This window comes from Lissotriton vulgaris, chromosome 1_1 (genome assembly GCF_964263255.1).
Source record: "Lissotriton vulgaris chromosome 1_1, aLisVul1.2, whole genome shotgun sequence".
Classification (NCBI taxonomy): Eukaryota; Metazoa; Chordata; class Amphibia; order Caudata; family Salamandridae; genus Lissotriton; species Lissotriton vulgaris.
The window spans coordinates 233053313-233074306 of NC_141685.1; the positions used below are offsets into that span (position 1 = coordinate 233053313).

At 39.6% G+C, this 20994-nt stretch overlaps 19 non-coding genes across 19 annotated transcripts; all 19 read right to left on the reverse strand.

Moving 5' to 3' along the window:
- Window positions 1–3167: 3167 nt before the first annotated feature.
- Window positions 3168–3240, reverse strand: TRNAR-CCU (transfer RNA arginine (anticodon CCU)). Its single transcript has one exon. It is a non-coding gene; the product is annotated as a tRNA-Arg (tRNA).
- Window positions 3241–5926: 2686 nt separating this feature from the next.
- Window positions 5927–5999, reverse strand: TRNAA-AGC (transfer RNA alanine (anticodon AGC)). Its single transcript has one exon. It is a non-coding gene; the product is annotated as a tRNA-Ala (tRNA).
- Window positions 6000–6329: 330 nt separating this feature from the next.
- On the reverse strand, window positions 6330–6402 carry TRNAK-CUU (transfer RNA lysine (anticodon CUU)). Its single transcript has one exon. It is a non-coding gene; the product is annotated as a tRNA-Lys (tRNA).
- Window positions 6403–8431: 2029 nt separating this feature from the next.
- Window positions 8432–8504, reverse strand: TRNAK-CUU (transfer RNA lysine (anticodon CUU)). The gene has a single exon. It is a non-coding gene; the product is annotated as a tRNA-Lys (tRNA).
- A 149-nt stretch (window positions 8505–8653) lies between these two features.
- TRNAK-CUU (transfer RNA lysine (anticodon CUU)) lies at window positions 8654–8726 on the reverse strand. The gene has a single exon. It is a non-coding gene; the product is annotated as a tRNA-Lys (tRNA).
- A 352-nt stretch (window positions 8727–9078) lies between these two features.
- On the reverse strand, window positions 9079–9151 carry TRNAA-AGC (transfer RNA alanine (anticodon AGC)). Its single transcript has one exon. It is a non-coding gene; the product is annotated as a tRNA-Ala (tRNA).
- Window positions 9152–10321: 1170 nt separating this feature from the next.
- TRNAK-CUU (transfer RNA lysine (anticodon CUU)) lies at window positions 10322–10394 on the reverse strand. The gene has a single exon. It is a non-coding gene; the product is annotated as a tRNA-Lys (tRNA).
- Window positions 10395–11383: 989 nt separating this feature from the next.
- Window positions 11384–11456, reverse strand: TRNAK-CUU (transfer RNA lysine (anticodon CUU)). Its single transcript has one exon. It is a non-coding gene; the product is annotated as a tRNA-Lys (tRNA).
- A 149-nt stretch (window positions 11457–11605) lies between these two features.
- Window positions 11606–11678, reverse strand: TRNAK-CUU (transfer RNA lysine (anticodon CUU)). Its single transcript has one exon. It is a non-coding gene; the product is annotated as a tRNA-Lys (tRNA).
- A 352-nt stretch (window positions 11679–12030) lies between these two features.
- Window positions 12031–12103, reverse strand: TRNAA-AGC (transfer RNA alanine (anticodon AGC)). The gene has a single exon. It is a non-coding gene; the product is annotated as a tRNA-Ala (tRNA).
- Window positions 12104–13273: 1170 nt separating this feature from the next.
- Window positions 13274–13346, reverse strand: TRNAK-CUU (transfer RNA lysine (anticodon CUU)). The gene has a single exon. It is a non-coding gene; the product is annotated as a tRNA-Lys (tRNA).
- Window positions 13347–13920: 574 nt separating this feature from the next.
- Window positions 13921–13993, reverse strand: TRNAA-AGC (transfer RNA alanine (anticodon AGC)). Its single transcript has one exon. It is a non-coding gene; the product is annotated as a tRNA-Ala (tRNA).
- A 977-nt stretch (window positions 13994–14970) lies between these two features.
- On the reverse strand, window positions 14971–15043 carry TRNAA-AGC (transfer RNA alanine (anticodon AGC)). The gene has a single exon. It is a non-coding gene; the product is annotated as a tRNA-Ala (tRNA).
- A 989-nt stretch (window positions 15044–16032) lies between these two features.
- On the reverse strand, window positions 16033–16105 carry TRNAA-AGC (transfer RNA alanine (anticodon AGC)). Its single transcript has one exon. It is a non-coding gene; the product is annotated as a tRNA-Ala (tRNA).
- A 342-nt stretch (window positions 16106–16447) lies between these two features.
- TRNAK-CUU (transfer RNA lysine (anticodon CUU)) lies at window positions 16448–16520 on the reverse strand. The gene has a single exon. It is a non-coding gene; the product is annotated as a tRNA-Lys (tRNA).
- Window positions 16521–17094: 574 nt separating this feature from the next.
- TRNAA-AGC (transfer RNA alanine (anticodon AGC)) lies at window positions 17095–17167 on the reverse strand. The gene has a single exon. It is a non-coding gene; the product is annotated as a tRNA-Ala (tRNA).
- A 1392-nt stretch (window positions 17168–18559) lies between these two features.
- On the reverse strand, window positions 18560–18632 carry TRNAR-CCU (transfer RNA arginine (anticodon CCU)). The gene has a single exon. It is a non-coding gene; the product is annotated as a tRNA-Arg (tRNA).
- Window positions 18633–19621: 989 nt separating this feature from the next.
- On the reverse strand, window positions 19622–19694 carry TRNAK-CUU (transfer RNA lysine (anticodon CUU)). Its single transcript has one exon. It is a non-coding gene; the product is annotated as a tRNA-Lys (tRNA).
- Window positions 19695–20267: 573 nt separating this feature from the next.
- On the reverse strand, window positions 20268–20340 carry TRNAA-AGC (transfer RNA alanine (anticodon AGC)). Its single transcript has one exon. It is a non-coding gene; the product is annotated as a tRNA-Ala (tRNA).
- Between the last annotated feature and the right edge of the window lie 654 nt (window positions 20341–20994).

The window sequence follows — 20994 nt, forward strand, 5'->3', positions numbered from 1 at the left end:
GCAAAAATTACTCATTTTCGCCCAACGTGGGGCTCGAACCCACGACCCTGAGATTAAGAGTCTCATGCTCTACCGACTGAGCTAGCCAAGCTCCCACTTCAAGATGGTATGCAGACTAATCAGTTTTTATGAAGGAAATCCATTCCTGGACAATTTTTGGGAGTTATTGCAGGTCTAATGCAAGACTAATCTCCATATTATGAGAGTCAATGCAATATTCAGGCAAAAATTACTCGTTTTCGCCCAACGTGGGGCTCGAACCCACGACCCTGAGATTAAGAGTCTCATGCTCTACCGACTGAGCTAGCCGGGTTCCCTCCTTAATACAGTATGCAGACCAATCCCTTTTTGTGAAGAAAATCAAATCCTGGATATTCCTCTACTCTTGTTTTGCAAGGAAAGCCAGATTTATACATCCTTCAGAGGACAGAGTGTCAAAAAAACATAAGAGAAAATGAAAACGGAAGTTGTGAGAACTTTATTTTGAGATTGCATAAGAATTCAAATTCCTCTCACATGCTAAAGAATACCTGAACCCTTTTGATTAAACCACTTTAGTTGTTATAATGAGACCATATTTGAAAGCCATCTGTGATTTTTCTGTTCTTACTCTGCAATGACCTTGGCAATGACAAGTTAAAAATAAAATGTATGCAAATTTTATAATGGAGAATGCAGGCATCGATCCCGCTACCTCTCGCATGCTAAGCGAGCGCTCTACCATTTGAGCTAATTCCCCTGTATGTTTAATCTGCATAACATGAAAAAAGTAACCTCACTGCATTCCACACTTTATTTGAAGTCCAATTACCCATAACAGTGTTCAGTTCACTCCTAACTTATGCCTTACCTCCACTTATGGGATGTTTTACAGTTCAGGTTGGCCTGTTTACTACTCGAATATGAGTGATATTGTGGTGTGTTCATCTAGACGCATACCCTACCTAATCTTGAAGTTAAATTTCCCACCAATGAGAAACCAAGGGAGATACCATTTTTGATAGTTATTGCATGTCTAATGCAAGAATAATCACCAGATTATGAGAGTCCAGCAAAAATTACTCATGTTCGCCCAACGTGGAGCTCGAACCCACGACCCTGAGATTAAGAGTCTCATGCTCTACCGACTGAGCTAGCCGGGCTCCCACTTCAAGATGGTATGCAGACTAATCATTTTTTATGAAGGAAATCCATTCCTGGACAATTTTTGGGAGTTATTGCATGTCTAATGCAAGATTAATCTCCATATTATGAGAGTCAATGCAATATTCAGGCAAAAATTACTCGTTTTCGCCCAACGTGGGGCTTGAACCCACGACCCTGAGATTAAGAGTCTCATGCTCTACCGACTGAGCTAGCCAGGTTCCCTCCTTAAAACAGTATGCAGACCAATCACTTTTTGTGAAGAAAATCAAATCCTGGATATTCCTCTACTCTTGTTTTGCAAGGAAAGCCAGATTTATACATCCTTCAGAGGACAGAGTGTCAAAAACAATAAGAGAAAATGAAAATGGAAGTTGTGAGAACTTCATTTTGAGATTGCATAAGAATTCAAATTCCTCTCACATGCTAAAGAATACCTGAACCCTTTTGATTAAACCACTTTAGTTGTTATAATGAGACCATATTTGAAAGCCATCTGTGATTTTTCTGTTCTTACTCTGCAATGACCTTGGCAATGACAAGTTAAAAATAAAATGTATGCAAATTTTATAATGGAGAATGCAGGCATCGATCCCGCTACCTCTCGCATGCTAAGCGAGCGCTCTACCATTTGAGCTAATTCCCCTGTATGTTTAATCTGCATAACATGAAAAAAGTAACCTCACTGCATTCCACACTTTATTTGAAGTCCAATTACCCATAACAGTGTTCAGTTCACTCCTAACTTATGCCTTACCTCCACTTATGGGATGTTTTACAGTTCAGGTTGGCCTGTTTACTACTCGAATATGAGTGATATTGTGGTGTGTTCATCTAGACGCATACCCTACCTAATCTTGAAGTTAAATTTCCCACCAATGAGAAACCAAGGGAGATACCATTTTTGATAGTTATTGCATGTCTAATGCAAGAATAATCACCAGATTATGAGAGTCAAGCAAAAATTACTCATGTTCGCCCAACGTGGAGCTCGAACCCACGACCCTGAGATTAAGAGTCTCATGCTCTACCGACTGAGCTAGCCGGGCTCCCACTTCAAGATGGTATGCAGACTAATCATTTTTTATGAAGGAAATCCATTCCTGGACAATTTTTGGGAGTTATTGCATGTCTAATGCAAGATTAATCTCCATATTATGAGAGTCAATGCAATATTCAGGCAAAAATTACTCGTTTTCGCCCAACGTGGGGCTCGAACCCACGACCCTGAGATTAAGAGTCTCATGCTCTACCGACTGAGCTAGCCAGGTTCCCTCCTTAAGACAGTATGCAGACCAATCACTTTTTGTGAAGAAAATCAAATCCTGGATATTCCTCTACTCTTGTTTTGCAAGGAAAGCCAGATTTATACATCCTTCAGAGGACAGAGTGTCAAATAAAATAAGAGAAAATGAAAATGGAAGTTGTGAGAACTTCATGTTGAGATTGCATAAGAATTCAAATTCCTCTCACGTGCTAAAGAATACCTGAACCCTTTTGATTAAACCACTTTAGTTGTTATAATGAGACCATATTTGAAAGCCATCTGTGATTTTTCTGTTCTTACTCTGCAATGACCTTGGCAATGACAAGTTAAAAATAAAATGTATGCAAATTTTATAATGGAGAATGCGGGCATCGATCCCGCTACCTCTCGCATGCTAAGTGAGCGCTCTACCATTTGAGCTAATACCCCTCTGTGTTTAATCTGCATACCATGAAAAAAGTAACCTTACTGCCTTCCACACTTTATTTGAAGTCCAATTGCCCATAACAGTGTTAAGTTCACTCCTAATTTATGCCTTACCTCCATTTATGGGATGTTTTACAGTTCAGGTTGGCCTGTTTACTACTCGAATATGAGTGATATTGCGGTGTGTTCATCTGGACTCATACCCTACCTAATCTTGAAGTTAAATTTCCCACCAATGAGAAACCAAGGGAGATACCATTTTTGATAGTTATTGCATGTGTAATGCAAGAATAATCACCAGATTATGAGTCCAGCAAAAATTACTCATGTTCGCCCAACGTGGGGCTTGAACCCACGACCCTGAGATTAGGAGTCTAATGCTCTACCGACTGAGCTAGCTGGGCTCCCACTTCAAGATGGTATGCAGACTAATCATTTTTTATGAAGGAAATCCATTCCTGGACAATTTTTGGGTGTTATTGCATGTCTAATGCAAGATTATTCTCCATATTATGAGAGTCAATGCAATATTCAGGCAAAAATTACTCATTTTCGCCCAACGTGGGGCTCGAACCCACGACCCTGAGATTAAGAGTCTCATGCTCTACCGACTGAGCTAGCTGGGTTCCATCCTTAAGACTGTATGCAGACCAATCCCTTTTTGTGAAGAAAATCAAATCCTGGATATTCCTCTACTCTTGTTTTGCAAGGAAAGCCAGATTTATACATCCATCAGAGGATAGAGTGTCAAAAAAAATAAGAGAAAATGAAAATGGAAGTTGTGAGAACTTCATTTTGAGATTGCATAAGAATTCAAATTCCTCTCACATGCTAAAGAATACCTGAACCCTTTTGATTAAACCACTTTAGTTGTTATAATGAGACCATATTTGAAAGCCATCTGTGATTTTTCTGTTCTTACTCTGCAATGACCTTGGCAATGACAAGTTAAAAATAAAATGTATGCAAATTTTATAATGGAGAATGCGGACATCGATCCCGCTACCTCTCGCATGCTAAGCGAGCGCTCTACCATTTGAGCTAATTCCCCTGTGTGTTTAATCTGCATAACATGAAAAAAGTAACCTTACTGCCTTCCACACTTTATTTGAAGTCCAATTGCCCATAACAGTGTTAAGTTCACTCCTAACTTATGCCTTACCTCCACTTATGGGATGTTTTACAGTTCAGGTTGGCCTGTTTACTACTCGAATATGAGTGATATTACGGTGTGTTCATCTAGACTCATACCCTAGCTAATCTTGAAGGTAAATTTCCCACCAATGAGAAACCAAGGGAGATACCATTTTTGATAGTTATTGCATGTCTAATGCAAGAATAATCACCAGATTATGAAAGTCAATGAAATAATCCAGCAAAAATTACTCATTTTCGCCCAACGTGGGGCTCGAACCCACGACCCTGAGATTAAGAGTCTCATGCTCTACCGACTGAGCTAGCCAAGCTCCCACTTCAAGATGGTATGCAGACTAATCAGTTTTTATGAAGGAAATCCATTCCTGGACAATTTTTGGGAGTTATTGCAGGTCTAATGCAAGATTAATCTCCATATTATGAGAGTCAATGCAATATTCAGGCAAAAATTACTCGTTTTCGCCCAACGTGGGGCTCGAACCCACGACACTGAGATTAAGAGTCTCATGCTCTACCGACTGAGCTAGCCGGGTTCCCTCCTTAATACAGTATGCAGACCAATCCCTTTTTGTGAAAAAAATCACATCCTGGATATTCGTCTACTCTTGTTTTGCAAGGAAAGCCAGATTTATACATCCTTCAGAGGACAGAGTGTCAAAAAAAATAAGAGAAAATGAAAACGGAAGTTGTGAGAACTTCATTTTGAGATTGCATAAGAATTCAAATTCCTCTCACATGCTAAAGAATACCTGAACCCTTTTGATTAAACCACTTTAGTTGTTATAATGAGACCATATTTGAAAGCCATCTGTGATTTTTCTGTTCTTACTCTGCAATGACCTTGGCAATGACAAGTTAAAAATAAAATGTATGTAAATTTTATAATGGAGAATGCGGGCATCGATCCCGCTACCTCTCGCATGCTAAGCGAGCACTCTACCATTTGAGCTAATTCCCCTGAGTGTTTAATCTGCATAACATGAAAAAAGTAACCTCACTGCCTTCCACACTTTATTTGAAGTCCAATTGCCCATAACAGTGTTCAGTTCACTCCTAATTTATGCCTTACCTCCACTTATGGGATGTTTTACAGTTCAGGTTGGCCTGTTTACTACTCGAATATGAGTGATATTGTGGTGTGTTCATCTAGACTCATACCCTACCTAATCTTAAAGTTAAATTTCCCACCAATGAGAAACCAAGGGAGATACCATTTTTGATAGTTATTGCATGTCTAATGCAAGAATAATCACCAGATTATGAGAGTCCAGCAAAAATTACTCATTTTCGCCCAACGTGGGGCTCAAACCCACGACCCTGAGATTAAGAGTCTCATGCTCTACTGACTGAGCTAGCCGGGCTCCCACTTCAAGATGGTATGCAGACTAATCATTTTTTATGAAGGAAATCCATTCCTGGACAATTTTTGGGAGTTATTGCATGTCTAATGCAAGATTAATCTCCATATTATGAGAGTCAATGCAATATTCAGGCAAAAATTACTCGTTTTCGCCCAACGTGGGGCTCGAACCCACGACCCTGAGATTAAGAGTCTCATGCTCTACCGACTGAGCTAGCCGGGTTCCCTCCTTAAGACAGTATGCAGACCAATCACTTTTTGTGAAGAAAATCAAATCCTGGATATTCCTCTACTCTTGTTTTGAAAGGAAAGCCAGATTTATACATCCTTCAGAGGACAGAGTGTCAAAAAAAATAAGAGAAAATGAAAATGGAAGTTGTGAGAACTTCATTTTGAGATTGCATAAGAATTCAAATTCCTCTCACATGCTAAAGAATACCTGAACCCTTTTGATTAAACCACTTTAGTTGTTATAATGAGACCATATTTGAAAGCCATCTGTGATTTTTCTGTTCTTACTCTGCAATGACCTTGGCAATGACAAGTTAAAAATAAAATGTATGCACATTTTATAATGGAGAATGCGGGCATCGATCCCGCTACCTCTCGCATGCTAAGCGAGCGCTCTACCATTTGAGCTAATTCCCCTGTGTGTTTAATCTGCATAACATGAAAAAAGTAACCTTACTGCCTTCCACACTTTATTTGAAGTCCAATTGCCCATAACAGTGTTAAGTTCACTCCTAACTTATGCCTTACCTCCACTTATGGGATGTTTTACAGTTCAGGTTGGCCTGTTTACTACTCGAATATGAGTGATATTGCGGTGTGTTCATCTAGACTCATACCCTAGCTAATCTTGAAATTAAACTTCCCACCAATGAGAAACCAAGGGAGATACCATTTTTGATAGTTATTGCATGTCTAATGCAAGAATAATCACCAGATTATGAGAGTCCAGCAAAAATTACTCATTTTCGCCCAACGTGGGGCTCGAACCCACGACCCTGAGATTAAGAGTCTCATGCTCTACCGACTGAGCTAGCCGGGCTCCCTCTTCAAGATGGTATGCAGACTAATCATTTTTTATGAAGGAAATCCATTCCTGGGAGTTATTGCATGTCTAATGCAAGATTAATCTCCATATTATGAGAGTCAATGCAATATTCAGGCAAACATTACTCGTTTTCGCCCAACGTGGGGCTCGAACCCACGACCCTGAGATTAAGAGTCTCATGCTCTACCGACTGAGCTAGCTGGGTTCCCTCCTTAAGACAGTATGCAGACCAATCCCTTTTTGTGAAGAAAATCAAATCCTGGATATTCCTCTACTCTTGTTTTGCAAGGAAAGCCAGATTTATACATCCTTCAGAGGAAAGAGTGTCAAAAAAAATAAGAGAAAATGAAAACGGAAGTTGTGAGAACTTCATTTTGAGATTGCATAAGAATTCAAATTCCTCTCACATGCTAAAGAATACCTGAACCCTTTTGATTAAACCACTTTAGTTGTTATAATGAGACCATATTTGAAAGCCATCTGTGATTTTTCTGTTCTTACTCTGCAATGACCTTGGCAATGACAAGTTAAAAATAAAATGTATGCAAATTTTATAATGGAGAATGCGGGCATCGATCCCGCTACCTCTCGCATGCTAAGCGAGCGCTCTACCATTTGAGCTAATTCCCATGTGTGTTTAATCTGCATAACATGAAAAAAGTAACCTCACTGCCTTCCACACTTTATTTGAAGTCCAATTGCCCATAACAGTGTTCAGTTCACTCCTAACTTATGCCTTACCTCCACTTATGGGATGTTTTACAGTTCAGGTTGGCCTGTTTACTACTCGAATATGAGTGATATTGTGGTGTGTTCATCTAGACTCATACCCTACCTAATCTTGAAGTTAAATTTCCCACCAATGAGAAACCAAGGGAGATACTATTTTTGATACTTATTGCATGTCTAATCACCAGATTATGAGTGTCAATGCAATAATCCTGCAAAAATTACTCATTTTCACCCAACGTGGGGCTCGAACCCACGACTCTGAGATTAAGAGTCTCATGCTCTACCGACTGAGATAGCCGGGCTCCCACTTCAAGATGGCATGCAGACTAATCATTTTTTATGAAGGAAATCCATTCCTGGACAATTTGTGGGAGTTATTGCATGTCTAATGCAAGATTAATCTCCATATTATGAGAGTCAATGCAATATTCAGGCAAAAATTACTCATTTTCGCCCAACGTGGGGCTCGAACCCACGACCCTGAGATTAAGAGTCTCATGCTCTACCGACTGAGCTAGCTGGGTTCCATCCTTAAGACAGTATGCAGACCAATCCCTTTTTGTGAAGAAAATCAAATCCTGGATATTCCTCTACTCTTGTTTTGCAAGGAAAGCCAGATTTATACATCCTTCAGAGGATAGAGTGTCAAAAAAAGTAAGAGAAAATGAAAATGGAAGTTGTGAGAACTTCATTTTGAGATTGCATAAGAATTCAAATTCCTCTCACATGCTAAAGAATACCTGAACCCTTTTGATTAAACCACTTTAGTTGTTATAATGAGACCATATTTGAAAGCCATCTGTGATTTTTCTGTTCTTACTCTGCAATGACCTTGGCAATGACAAGTTAAAAATAAAATGTATGCAAATTTTATAATCGAGAACGTGGGCATCGATCCCGCTACCTCTCGCATGCTAAGCGAGCGCTCTACCATTTGAGCTAACTCCCCTGTGTGTTTAATCTCCATAACATGAAAAAAGTAACCTTACTGCCTTCCACACTTTTTTTGAAGTCCAATTGCCCATAACAGTGTTAAGTTCACTCCTAACTTATGCCTTACCTCCACTTATGGGATGTTTTACAGTTCAGGTTGGCCTGTTTACTACTCGAATATGAGTGATATTGCGGTGTGTTCATCTAGACTCATACCCTAGCTAATCTTCAAGTTAAATTTCCCACCAATGAGAAACCAAGGGAGATACCATTTTTGATAGTTATTGCATGTCTAATGCAAGAATATTCACCAGATTATGAGAGTCAATGCAATAATCCAGCAAAAATTACTCATTTTCGCCCAACGTGGGGCTCGAACCCACGACCCTGAGATTAAGAGTCTCATGCTCTACCGACTGAGCTAGCCGGGCTCCCACTTCAAGATGGTATGCAGACTAATCATTTTTTATAAGGAAAATCCATTCCTGGACAATTTTGGGGAGTTATTGCAGGTCTAATGCAAGATGAATCTCCATATTATGAGAGTCAATGCAATATTCAGGCAAAAATTACTCGTTTTCGCCCAACGTGGGGCTCGAACCCACGACCCTGAGATTAAGAGTCTCATGCTCTACCGACTGAGCTAGCCGGGCTCCCTCCTTAAGACAGTATGCAGACCAATCCCTTTTTGTGAAGAAAATCAAATCCTGGATATTCCTCTACTCTTGTTTTGCAAGGAAAGCCAGATTCATACATCCTTCAGAGGACAGAGTGTCAAAAAAAATAAGAGAAAATGAAAATGGAAGTTGTGAGAACTTCATTTTGAGATTGCATAAGAATTCAAATTCCTCTCACATGCTAAAGAATACCTGAACCCTTTTGATTAAACCACTTTAGTTGTTATAATGAGACCATATTTGAAAGCCATCTGTGATTTTTCTGTTCTTACTCTGCAATGACCTTGGCAATGACAAGTTAAAAATAAAATGTATGCAAATTTTATAATGGAGAATGCGGGCATCGATCCCGCTACCTCTCGCATGCTAAGCGAGCGCTCTACCATTTGAGCTAATTCCCCTGTGTGTTTAATCTGCATAACATGAAAAAAGTAACCTTACTGCCTTCCACACTTTATTTGAAGTCCAATTGCCCATAACAGTGTTAAGTTCACTCCTAACTTATGCCTTACCTCCACTTATGGGATGTTTTACAGTTCAGGTTGGCCTGTTTACTACTCGAATATGAGTGATATTACGGTGTGTTCATCTAGACTCATACCCTAGCTAATCTTGAAGTTAAATTTCCCACCAATGAGAAACCAAGGGAGATACCATTTTTGATAGTTATTGCATGTCTAATGCAAGAATAATCACCAGATTATGAAAGTCAATGAAATAATCCAGCAAAAATTACTCGTTTTCGCCCAACGTGGGGCTCGAACCCACGACACTGAGATTAAGAGTCTCATGCTCTACCGACTGAGCTAGCCAGGTTCCCTCCTTAATACAGTATGCAGACCAATCCCTTTTTGTGAAGAAAATCAAATCCTGGATATTCCTCTACTCTTGTTTTGCAAGGAAAGCCAGATTTATACATCCTTCAGAGGACAGAGTGTCAAAAAAAATAAGAGAAAATGAAAACGGAAGTTGTGAGAACTTCATTTTGAGATTGCATAAGAATTCAAATTCCTCTCACATGCTAAAGAATACCTGAACCCTTTTGATTAAACCACTTTAGTTGTTATAATGAGACCATATTTGAAAGCCATCTGTGATTTTTCTGTTCTTACTCTGCAATGACCTTGGCAATGACAAGTTAAAAATAAAATGTATGTAAATTTTATAATGGAGAATGCGGGCATCGATCCCACTACCTCTCGCATGCTAAGCGAGCACTCTACCATTTGAGCTAATTCCCCTGAGTGTTTAATCTGCATAACATGAAAAAAGTAACCTCACTGCCTTCCACACTTTATTTGAAGTCCAATTGCCCATAACAGTGTTCAGTTCACTCCTAATTTATGCCTTACCTCCACTTATGGGATGTTTTACAGTTCAGGTTGGCCTGTTTACTACTCGAATATGAGTGATATTGTGGTGTGTTTATCTAGACTCATACCCTACCTAATCTTGAAGTTAAATTTCCCACCAATGAGAAACCAAGGGAGATACCATTTTTGATAGTTATTGCATGTCTAATGCAAGAATAATCACCAGATTATGAGAGTCCAGCAAAAATTACTCATTTTCGCCCAACGTGGGGCTCGAACCCACGACCCTGAGATTAAGAGTCTCATGCTCTACCGACTGAGCTAGCCGGGCTCCCACTTCAAGATGGTATGCAGACTAATCATTTTTTATGAAGGAAATCCATTCCTGGACAATTTTTGGGAGTTATTGCATGTCTAATGCAAGATTAATCTCCATATTATGAGAGTCAATGCAATATTCAGGCAAAAATTACTCGTTTTCGCCCAACGTGGGGCTCGAACCCACGACCCTGAGATTAAGAGTCTCATGCTCTACCGACTGAGCTAGCCGGGTTCCCTCCTTAAGACAGTATGCAGACCAATCACTTTTTGTGAAGAAAATCAAATCCTGGATATTCCTCTACTCTTGTTTTGAAAGGAAAGCCAGATTTATACATCCTTCAGAGGACAGAGTGTCAAAAAAAATAAGAGAAAATGAAAATGGAAGTTGTGAGAACTTCATTTTGAGATTGCATAAGAATTCAAATTCCTCTCACATGCTAAAGAATACCTGAACCCTTTTGATTAAACCACTTTAGTTGTTATAATGAGACCATATTTGAAAGCCATCTGTGATTTTTCTGTTCTTACTCTGCAATGACCTTGGCAATGACAAGTTAAAAATAAAATGTATGCAAATTTTATAATCGAGAACGTGGGCATCGATCCCGCTACCTCTCGCATGCTAAGCGAGCGCTCTACCATTTGAGCTAACTCCCCTGTGTGTTTAATCTCCATAACATGAAAAAAGTAACCTTACTGCCTTCCACACTTTTTTTGAAGTCCAATTGCCCATAACAGTGTTAAGTTCACTCCTAACTTATGCCTTACCTCCACTTATGGGATGTTTTACAGTTCAGGTTGGCCTGTTTACTACTCGAATATGAGTGATATTGCGGTGTGTTCATCTAGACTCATACCCTAGCTAATCTTCAAGTTAAATTTCCCACCAATGAGAAACCAAGGGAGATACCATTTTTGATAGTTATTGCATGTCTAATGCAAGAATATTCACCAGATTATGAGAGTCAATGCAATAATCCAGCAAAAATTACTCATTTTCGCCCAACGTGGGGCTCGAACCCACGACCCTGAGATTAAGAGTCTCATGCTCTACCGACTGAGCTAGCCGGGCTCCCACTTCAAGATGGTATGCAGACTAATCATTTTTTATAAGGAAAATCCATTCCTGGACAATTTTGGGGAGTTATTGCAGGTCTAATGCAAGATGAATCTCCATATTATGAGAGTCAATGCAATATTCAGGCAAAAATTACTCGTTTTCGCCCAACGTGGGGCTCGAACCCACGACCCTGAGATTAAGAGTCTCATGCTCTACCGACTGAGCTAGCCGGGCTCCCTCCTTAAGACAGTATGCAGACCAATCCCTTTTTGTGAAGAAAATCAAATCCTGGATATTCCTCTACTCTTGTTTTGCAAGGAAAGCCAGATTCATACATCCTTCAGAGGACAGAGTGTCAAAAAAAATAAGAGAAAATGAAAATGGAAGTTGTGAGAACTTCATTTTGAGATTGCATAAGAATTCAAATTCCTCTCACATGCTAAAGAATACCTGAACCCTTTTGATTAAACCACTTTAGTTGTTATAATGAGACCATATTTGAAAGCCATCTGTGATTTTTCTGTTCTTACTCTGCAATGACCTTGGCAATGACAAGTTAAAAATAAAATGTATGCAAATTTTATAATGGAGAATGCGGGCATCGATCCCGCTACCTCTCGCATGCTAAGCGAGCGCTCTACCATTTGAGCTAATTCCCCTGTGTGTTTAATCTGCATAACATGAAAAAAGTAACCTTACTGCCTTCCACACTTTATTTGAAGTCCAATTGCCCATAACAGTGTTAAGTTCACTCCTAACTTATGCCTTACCTCCACTTATGGGATGTTTTACAGTTCAGGTTGGCCTGTTTACTACTCGAATATGAGTGATATTACGGTGTGTTCATCTAGACTCATACCCTAGCTAATCTTGAAGTTAAATTTCCCACCAATGAGAAACCAAGGGAGATACCATTTTTGATAGTTATTGCATGTCTAATGCAAGAATAATCACCAGATTATGAAAGTCAATGAAATAATCCAGCAAAAATTACTCGTTTTCGCCCAACGTGGGGCTCGAACCCACGACACTGAGATTAAGAGTCTCATGCTCTACCGACTGAGCTAGCCAGGTTCCCTCCTTAATACAGTATGCAGACCAATCCCTTTTTGTGAAGAAAATCAAATCCTGGATATTCCTCTACTCTTGTTTTGCAAGGAAAGCCAGATTTATACATCCTTCAGAGGACAGAGTGTCAAAAAAAATAAGAGAAAATGAAAACGGAAGTTGTGAGAACTTCATTTTGAGATTGCATAAGAATTCAAATTCCTCTCACATGCTAAAGAATACCTGAACCCTTTTGATTAAACCACTTTAGTTGTTATAATGAGACCATATTTGAAAGCCATCTGTGATTTTTCTGTTCTTACTCTGCAATGACCTTGGCAATGACAAGTTAAAAATAAAATGTATGTAAATTTTATAATGGAGAATGCGGGCATCGATCCCACTACCTCTCGCATGCTAAGCGAGCACTCTACCATTTGAGCTAATTCCCCTGAGTGTTTAATCTGCATAACATGAAAAAAGTAACCTCACTGCCTTCCACACTTTATTTGAAGTCCAATTGCCCATAACAGTGTTCAGTTCACTCCTAATTTATGCCTTACCTCCACTTATGGGATGTTTTACAGTTCAGGTTGGCCTGTTTACTACTCGAATATGAGTGATATTGTGGTGTGTTTATCTAGACTCATACCCTACCTAATCTTGAAGTTAAATTTCCCACCAATGAGAAACCAAGGGAGATACCATTTTTGATAGTTATTGCATGTCTAATGCAAGAATAATCACCAGATTATGAGAGTCCAGCAAAAATTACTCATTTTCGCCCAACGTGGGGCTCGAACCCACGACCCTGAGATTAAGAGTCTCATGCTCTACCGACTGAGCTAGCCGGGCTCCCACTTCAAGATGGTATGCAGACTAATCATTTTTTATGAAGGAAATCCATTCCTGGACAATTTTTGGGAGTTATTGCATGTCTAATGCAAGATTAATCTCCATATTATGAGAGTCAATGCAATATTCAGGCAAAAATTACTCGTTTTCGCCCAACGTGGGGCTCGAACCCACGACCCTGAGATTAAGAGTCTCATGCTCTACCGACTGAGCTAGCCGGGTTCCCTCCTTAAGACAGTATGCAGACCAATCACTTTTTGTGAAGAAAATCAAATCCTGGATATTCCTCTACTCTTGTTTTGAAAGGAAAGCCAGATTTATACATCCTTCAGAGGACAGAGTGTCAAAAAAAATAAGAGAAAATGAAAATGGAAGTTGTGAGAACTTCATTTTGAGATTGCATAAGAATTCAAATTCCTCTCACATGCTAAAGAATACCTGAACCCTTTTGATTAAACCACTTTAGTTGTTATAATGAGACCATATTTGAAAGCCATCTGTGATTTTTCTGTTCTTACTCTGCAATGACCTTGGCAATGACAAGTTAAAAATAAAATGTATGCAAATTTTATAATGGAGAATGCGGGCATCGATCCCGCTACCTCTCGCATGCTAAGCGAGCGCTCTACCATTTGAGCTAATTCCCCTGTGTGTTTAATCTGCATAACATGAAAAAAGTAACCTTACTGCCTTCCACACTTTATTTGAAGTCCAATTGCCCATAACAGTGTTAAGTTCACTCCTAACTTATGCCTTACCTCCACTTATGGGATGTTTTACAGTTCAGGTTGGCCTGTTTACTACTCGAATATGAGTGATATTGCGGTGTGTTCATCTAGACTCATACCCTAGCTAATCTTGAAGTTAAACTTCCCACCAATGAGAAACCAAGGGAGATACCATTTTTGATAGTTATTGCATGTCTAATGCAAGAATAATCACCAGATTATGAGAGTCCAGCAAAAATTACTCATTTTCGCCCAACGTGGGGCTCGAACCCACGACCCTGAGATTAAGAGTCTCATGCTCTACCGACTGAGATAGCCGGGCTCCCACTTCAAGATGGCATGCAGACTAATCATTTTTTATGAAGGAAATCCATTCCTGGACAATTTGTGGGAGTTATTGCATGTCTAATGCAAGATTAATCTCCATATTATGAGAGTCAATGCAATATTCAGGCAAAAATTACTCTTTTTCACCCAATGTGGGGGTCGAACCCATGTCCCTGAGATTAAGAGTCTCATGCTCTACCGACTGAGCTAGCCGGGCTCCCTCCTTAAGACAGTATGCAGACCAATCCCTTTTTGTGAAGAAAATCAAATCCTGGATATTCCTCTACTCTTGTTTTGCAAGGAAAGCCAGATTTATACATCCTTTAGGGGACAGAGTGTCAAATAAAATAGGAGAAAATGAAAATGGAAGTTGTGAGAACTTCATGTTGAGATTGCATAAGAATTCAAATTCGTCTCACGTGCTAAAGAATGCCTGAACCCTTTTGATTAAACCGCTTTAGTTGTTATAATGAGACCATATTTGAAAGCCATCTGTGATTTTTCTGTTCTTACTCTGCAATGACCTTGGCAATGACAAGTTAAAAATAAAATGTATGCAAATTTTATAATGGAGAATGCGGGCATCGATCCCGCTACCTCTCGCATGCTAGGCGAGCGCTCTACCATTTGAGCTAATTCCCCTGTGTGTTTAATCTGCATAACATTAAAAAAGTAACCTTACTGCCTTCCACACTTTATTTGAAGTCCAATTGCCCATAACAGTGTTAAGTTCACTCCTAACTTATGCCTTACCTCCACTTATGTGATGTTTTACAGTTCAGGTTGGCCTGTTTACTACTCGAATATGAGTGATATTGCGGTGTGTTCATCTAGACTCATACCCTAGCTAATCTTGAAGTTAAATTTCCCACCAATGAGAAACCAAGGGAGATACCATTTTTGATAGTTATTGCATGTCTAATGCAAGAATATTCACCAGTTTATGAGAGTCAATGCAATAATCCAGCAAAAATTACTCATTTTCGCCCAACGTGGGGCTCGAACCCACGACCCTGAGATTAAGAGTCTCATGCTCTACCGACTGAGCTAGCCAAGCTCCCACTTCAAGACGGTATGCAGACTAATCCTTTTTTATGAAGGAAATCCATTCTTGGACAATTTTTGGGAGTTATTGCAGGTCTAATGCAAGATTAATCTCCATATTATGAGAGTCAATGCAATATTCAGGCAAAAAGTACTCGTTTTCGCCCAACGTGGGGCTCGAACCCAAGACCCTGAGATTAAAAGTCTCATGCTCTACCGACTGAGCTAGCCGGGCTCCCTCCTTAAGACAGTATGCAGACCAATCCCTTTTTGTGAAGAAAATCAAATCCTGGATATTCCTCTACTCTTGTTTTGCAAGGAAAGCCAGATTTATACATCCTTCAGAGGACAGATTGTCAAAAAAAATAAGAGAAAATGAAAGTGGAAGTTGTGAGAACTTCATTTTGAGATTGCATAAGAATTCAAATTCCTCTCACATGCTGAAGAATACCTGAACCCTTTTGATTAAACCACTTTAGTTGTTATAATGAGACCATATTTGAAAGCCATCTGTGATTTTTCTGTTCTTACTCTGCAATGACCTTGGCAATGACAAGTTAAAAATAAAATGTATGCAAATTTTATAATGGAGAATGCGGGCATCGATCCCGCTACCTCTCGCGTGCTAAGCGAGCGCTCTACCATTTGAGCTAATTCCCCTGTGTGTTTAATCTGCATAACATGAAAAAAGTAACCTTACTGCCTTCCACACTTTATTTGAAGTCCAATTGCCCATAACAGTGTTAAGTTCACTCCTAACTTATGCCTTACCTCCACTTATGGGATGTTTTACAGTTCAGGTTGGCCTGTTTACTACTCGAATATGAGTGATATTGCGGTGTGTTCATCTAGACTCATACCCTAGCTAATCTTAAAGTTAAATTTCCCACCAATGAGAAACCAAGGGAGATACCATTTTTGATAGTTATTGCATGTCTAATGCAAGAATATTCACCAGTTTATGAGAGTCAATGCAATAATCCAGCAAAAATTACTCATTTTCGCCCAACGTGGGGCTCGAACCCACGACCCTGAGATTAAGAGTCTCATGCTCTACCGACTGAGCTAGCCGGGCTCCCACTTCAAGATGGTATGCAGACTAATCATTTTTTATGAAGGAAATCCATTCCTGGACAATTTTTGGGAGTTATTGCATGTCTAATGCAATATTAATCTCCATAATATGAGAGTCAATGCAATATTCAGGCAAAAATTACTCTTTTTCTCCCAACGTGGGGTTTTGCACCCACGACCCTGAGATTAAGAGTCTCATGCTCTACCGACTGAGCTAGCCGGGCTCCCTCCTTAAGACAGTATGCAGACCAATCCCTTTTTGTGAAGAAAATCAAATCCTGGATATTCCTCTACTCTTGTTTTGCAAGGAAAGCCAGACTTATACATCCTTTAGAGGACAGAGTGTCAAAAAAATAAGAGAAAATGAAAACGGAAGTTGTGAGAACTTTATTTTGAGATTGCATAAGAATTCAAATTCCTCTCACATGCTAAAGAATACCTGAACCCTTTTGATTAAACCACTTTAGTTGTTATAATGAGACCATATTTGAAAGCCATCTGGGATTTTTCTGTTCTTACTCTGCAATGACCTTGGCAATGACAAGTTAAAAATAAAATGTATGCAAATTTTATAATGGAGAATGCGGGCATCGATCCCGCTACCTCTCGCATGCTAAGCGAGCGCTCTACCATTTGAGCTAATTCCCCTGTGTGTTTAATCTGCATAACATGAAAAAAGTAATCTCACTGCCTTCCACACTTTATTTGAAGTCCAATTACCCATAACAGTGTTCAGTTCACTCCTTACTTATGCCTTACCTCCACTTATGGGATGTTTTACAGTTCAGGTTGGCCTGTTTACTACTCGAATATGAGTGATATTGTGGTGTGTTCATCTAGACTCATACCCTACCTAATCTTGAAGTTAAATTTCCCACCAATGAGAAACCAAGGGAGATACCATTTTTGATAGTTATTGCATGTCTAATGCAAGAATAATCACCAGATTATGAGAGTCCAGCAAAAATTACTCATTTTCGCCCAACGTGGGGCTCGAACCCACGACCCTGAGATTAAGAGTCTCATGCTCTACCGACTGAGCTAGCCAAGCTCCCACTTCAAGATGGTATGCAGACTAATCCTTTTTTATGAAGGAAATCCATTCTTGGACAATTTTTGGGAGTTATTGCAGGTCTAATGCAAGATTAATCTCCATATTATGAGAGTCAATGCAATATTCAGGCAAAAAGTACTTGTTTTCGCCCAACGTGGGGCTCGAACCCAAGACCCTGAGATTAAGAGTCTCATGCTCTACCGACTGAGCTAGCCGGGCTCCCTCCTTAAGACAGTATGCAGACCAATCCCTTTTTGTGAAGAAAATCAAATCCTGGATATTCCTCTACTCTTGTTTTGCAAGGAAAGCCAGATTTATACATCCTTCAGAGGACAGATTGTCAAAAAAAATAAGAGAAAATGAAAATGGAAGTTGTGAGAACTTCATTTTGAGATTGCATAAGAATTCAAATTCCTCTCACATGCTGAAGAATACCTGAACCCTTTTGATTAAACCACTTTAGTTGTTATAATGAGACCATATTTGAAAGCCATCTGTGATTTTTCTGTTCTTACTCTGCAATGACCTTGGCAATGACAAGTTAAAAATAAAATGTATGCAAATTTTATAATGGAGAATGCGGGCATCGATCCCGCTACCTGTCGCGTGCTAAGCGAGCGCTCTACCATTTGAGCTAATTCCCCTGTGTGTTTAATCTGCATAACATGAAAAAAGTAACCTTACTGCCTTCCACACTTTATTTGAAGTCCAATTGCCCATAACAGTGTTAAGTTCACTCCTAACTTATGCCTTACCTCCACTTATGGGATGTTTTACAGTTCAGGTTGGCCTGTTTACTACTCGAATATGAGTGATATTGCGGTGTGTTCATCTAGACTCATACCCTAGCTAATCTTGAAGTTAAATTTCCCACCAATGAGAAACCAAGGGAGATACCATTTCTGATAGTTATTGCATGTCTAATGCAAGAATATTCACCAGATTATGAGAGTCAATGCAATAATCCAGCAAAAATTACTAATTTTCGCCCAACGTGGTGCTCGAACCCACGACCCTGAGATTAGGAGTCTCATGCTCTACCGACTGAGCTAGCCGGGCTCCCACTTCAAGATGGTATGCAGACTAATCATTTTTTATGAAGGAAATCCATTCCTGAACAATTTTTGGGAGTTATTGCATGTCTAATGCAAGATTAATCTCCACATTATGAGAGTCAATGCAATATTCAGGCAAAAATTACTCTTTTTCTCCCAACGTGGGGCTCGAACCCACGACCCTGAGATTAAGAGTCTCATGCTCTACCGACTGAGCTAGCCGGGCTCCCTCCTTAAGACAGTGTGCAGACCAATCCCTTTTTGTGAAGAAAATCAAATCCTGGATATTCCTCTACTCTTGTTTTGCAAGGAAAGCCAGATTTATACATCCTTTAGGGGACAGAGTGTCAAATAAAATAAGAGAAAATGAAAATGGAAGTTGTGAGAACTTCATGTTGAGATTGCATAAGAATTCAAATTCGTCTCACGTGCTAAAGAATGCCTGAACCCTTTTGATTAAACCACTTTAGTTGTTATAATGAGACCATATTTGAAAGCCATCTGTGATTATTCTGTTCTTACTCTGCAATGACCTTGGCAATGACAAGTTAAAAATAAAATGTATGCAAATTTTATAATGGAGAATGCGGGCATCGATCCCGCTACCTCTCGTATGCTAGGCGAGCGCTCTACCATTTAAGCTAATTCCCCTGTGTGTTTAATCTGCATAACATGAAAAAAGTAACCTTACTGCCTTCCACACTTTATTTGAAGTCCAATTGCCCATAACAGTGTTAAGTTCACTCCTAACTTATGCCTTACCTCCACTTATGTGATGTTTTACAGTTCAGGTTGGCCTGTTTACTACTCGAATATGAGTGATATTGCGGTGTGTTCATCTAGACTCATACCCTAGCTAATCTTGAAGTTAAATTTCCCACCAATGAGAAACCAAGGGAGATACCATTTTTGATAGTTATTGCATGTCTAATGCAAGAATATTCACCAGCTTATGAGAGTCAATGCAATAATCCAGCAAAAATTACTCATTTTCGCCCAACGTGGGGCTCGAACCCACGACCCTGAGATTAAGAGTCTCATGCTCTACCGACTGAGCTAGCCGGGCTCCCACTTCAAGATGGTATGCAGACTAATCATTTTTTATGAAGGAAATCCATTCCTGGACAATTTTTGGGAGTTATTGCATGTCTAATGCAAGATTAATCTCCATATTATGAGAGTCAATGCAATATTCAGGCAAAAATTACTCTTTTTCTCCCAACGTGGGGCTCGAACCCACGACCCTGAGATTAAGAGTCTCATGCTCTACCGACTGAGCTAGCCGGGCTCCCTCCTTAAGACAGTATGCAGACCAATCCCTTTTTGTGAAGAAAATCAAATCCTGGATATTCCTCTACTCTTGTTTTGCAAGGAAAGCCAGACTTATACATCCTTCAGAGGACAGAGTGTCAAAAAAATAAGAGAAAATGAAAACGGAAGTTGTGAGAACTTTATTTTGAGATTGCATAAGAATTCAAATTCCTCTCACATGCTAAAGAATACCTGAACCCTTTTGATTAAACCACTTTAGTTGTTATAATGAGACCATATTTGAAAGCCATCTGTGATTTTTCTGTTCTTACTCTGCAATGACCTTCGCAATGACAAGTTAAAAATAAAATGTATGCAAATTTTATAATGGAGAATGCGGGCATCGATCCCGCTACCTCTCGCATGCTAAGCGAGCGCTCTACCATTTGAGCTAATTCCCCTGTGTGTTTAATCTGCATAACATGAAAAATGTAACCTCACTGCCTTCCACACTTTATTTGAAGTCCAATTACCCATAACAGTGTTCAGTTCACTCCTTACTTATGCCTTACCTCCACTTATGGGATGTTTTACAGTTCAGGTTGGCCTGTTTACTACTCGAATATGAGTGATATTGTGGTGTGTTCATCTAGACTCATACCCTACCTAATCTTGAAGTTAAATTTCCCACCAATGAGAAACCAAGGGAGATACCATTTTTGATAGTTATTGCATGTCTAATGCAAGAATAATCACCAGATTATGAGAGTCCAGCAAAAATTACTCATTTTCGCCCAACGTGGGGCTCGAACCCACGACCCTGAGATTAAGAGTCTCATGCTCTACCGACTGAGCTAGCCAAGCTCCCACTTCAAGATGGTATGCAGACTAATCATTTTATATAAAGGAAATCCATTCCTGGACAATTTTTGGGAGTTATTGCAGGTCTAATGCAAGATTAATCTCCATATTATGAGAGTCAATGCAATATTCAGGCAAAAAGTACTTGTTTTTGCCCAACGTGGGGCTCGAACCCAAGACCCTGAGATTAAGAGTCTCATGCTCTACCGACTGAGCTAGCCGGGCTCCCTCCTTAAGACAGTATGCAGACCAAT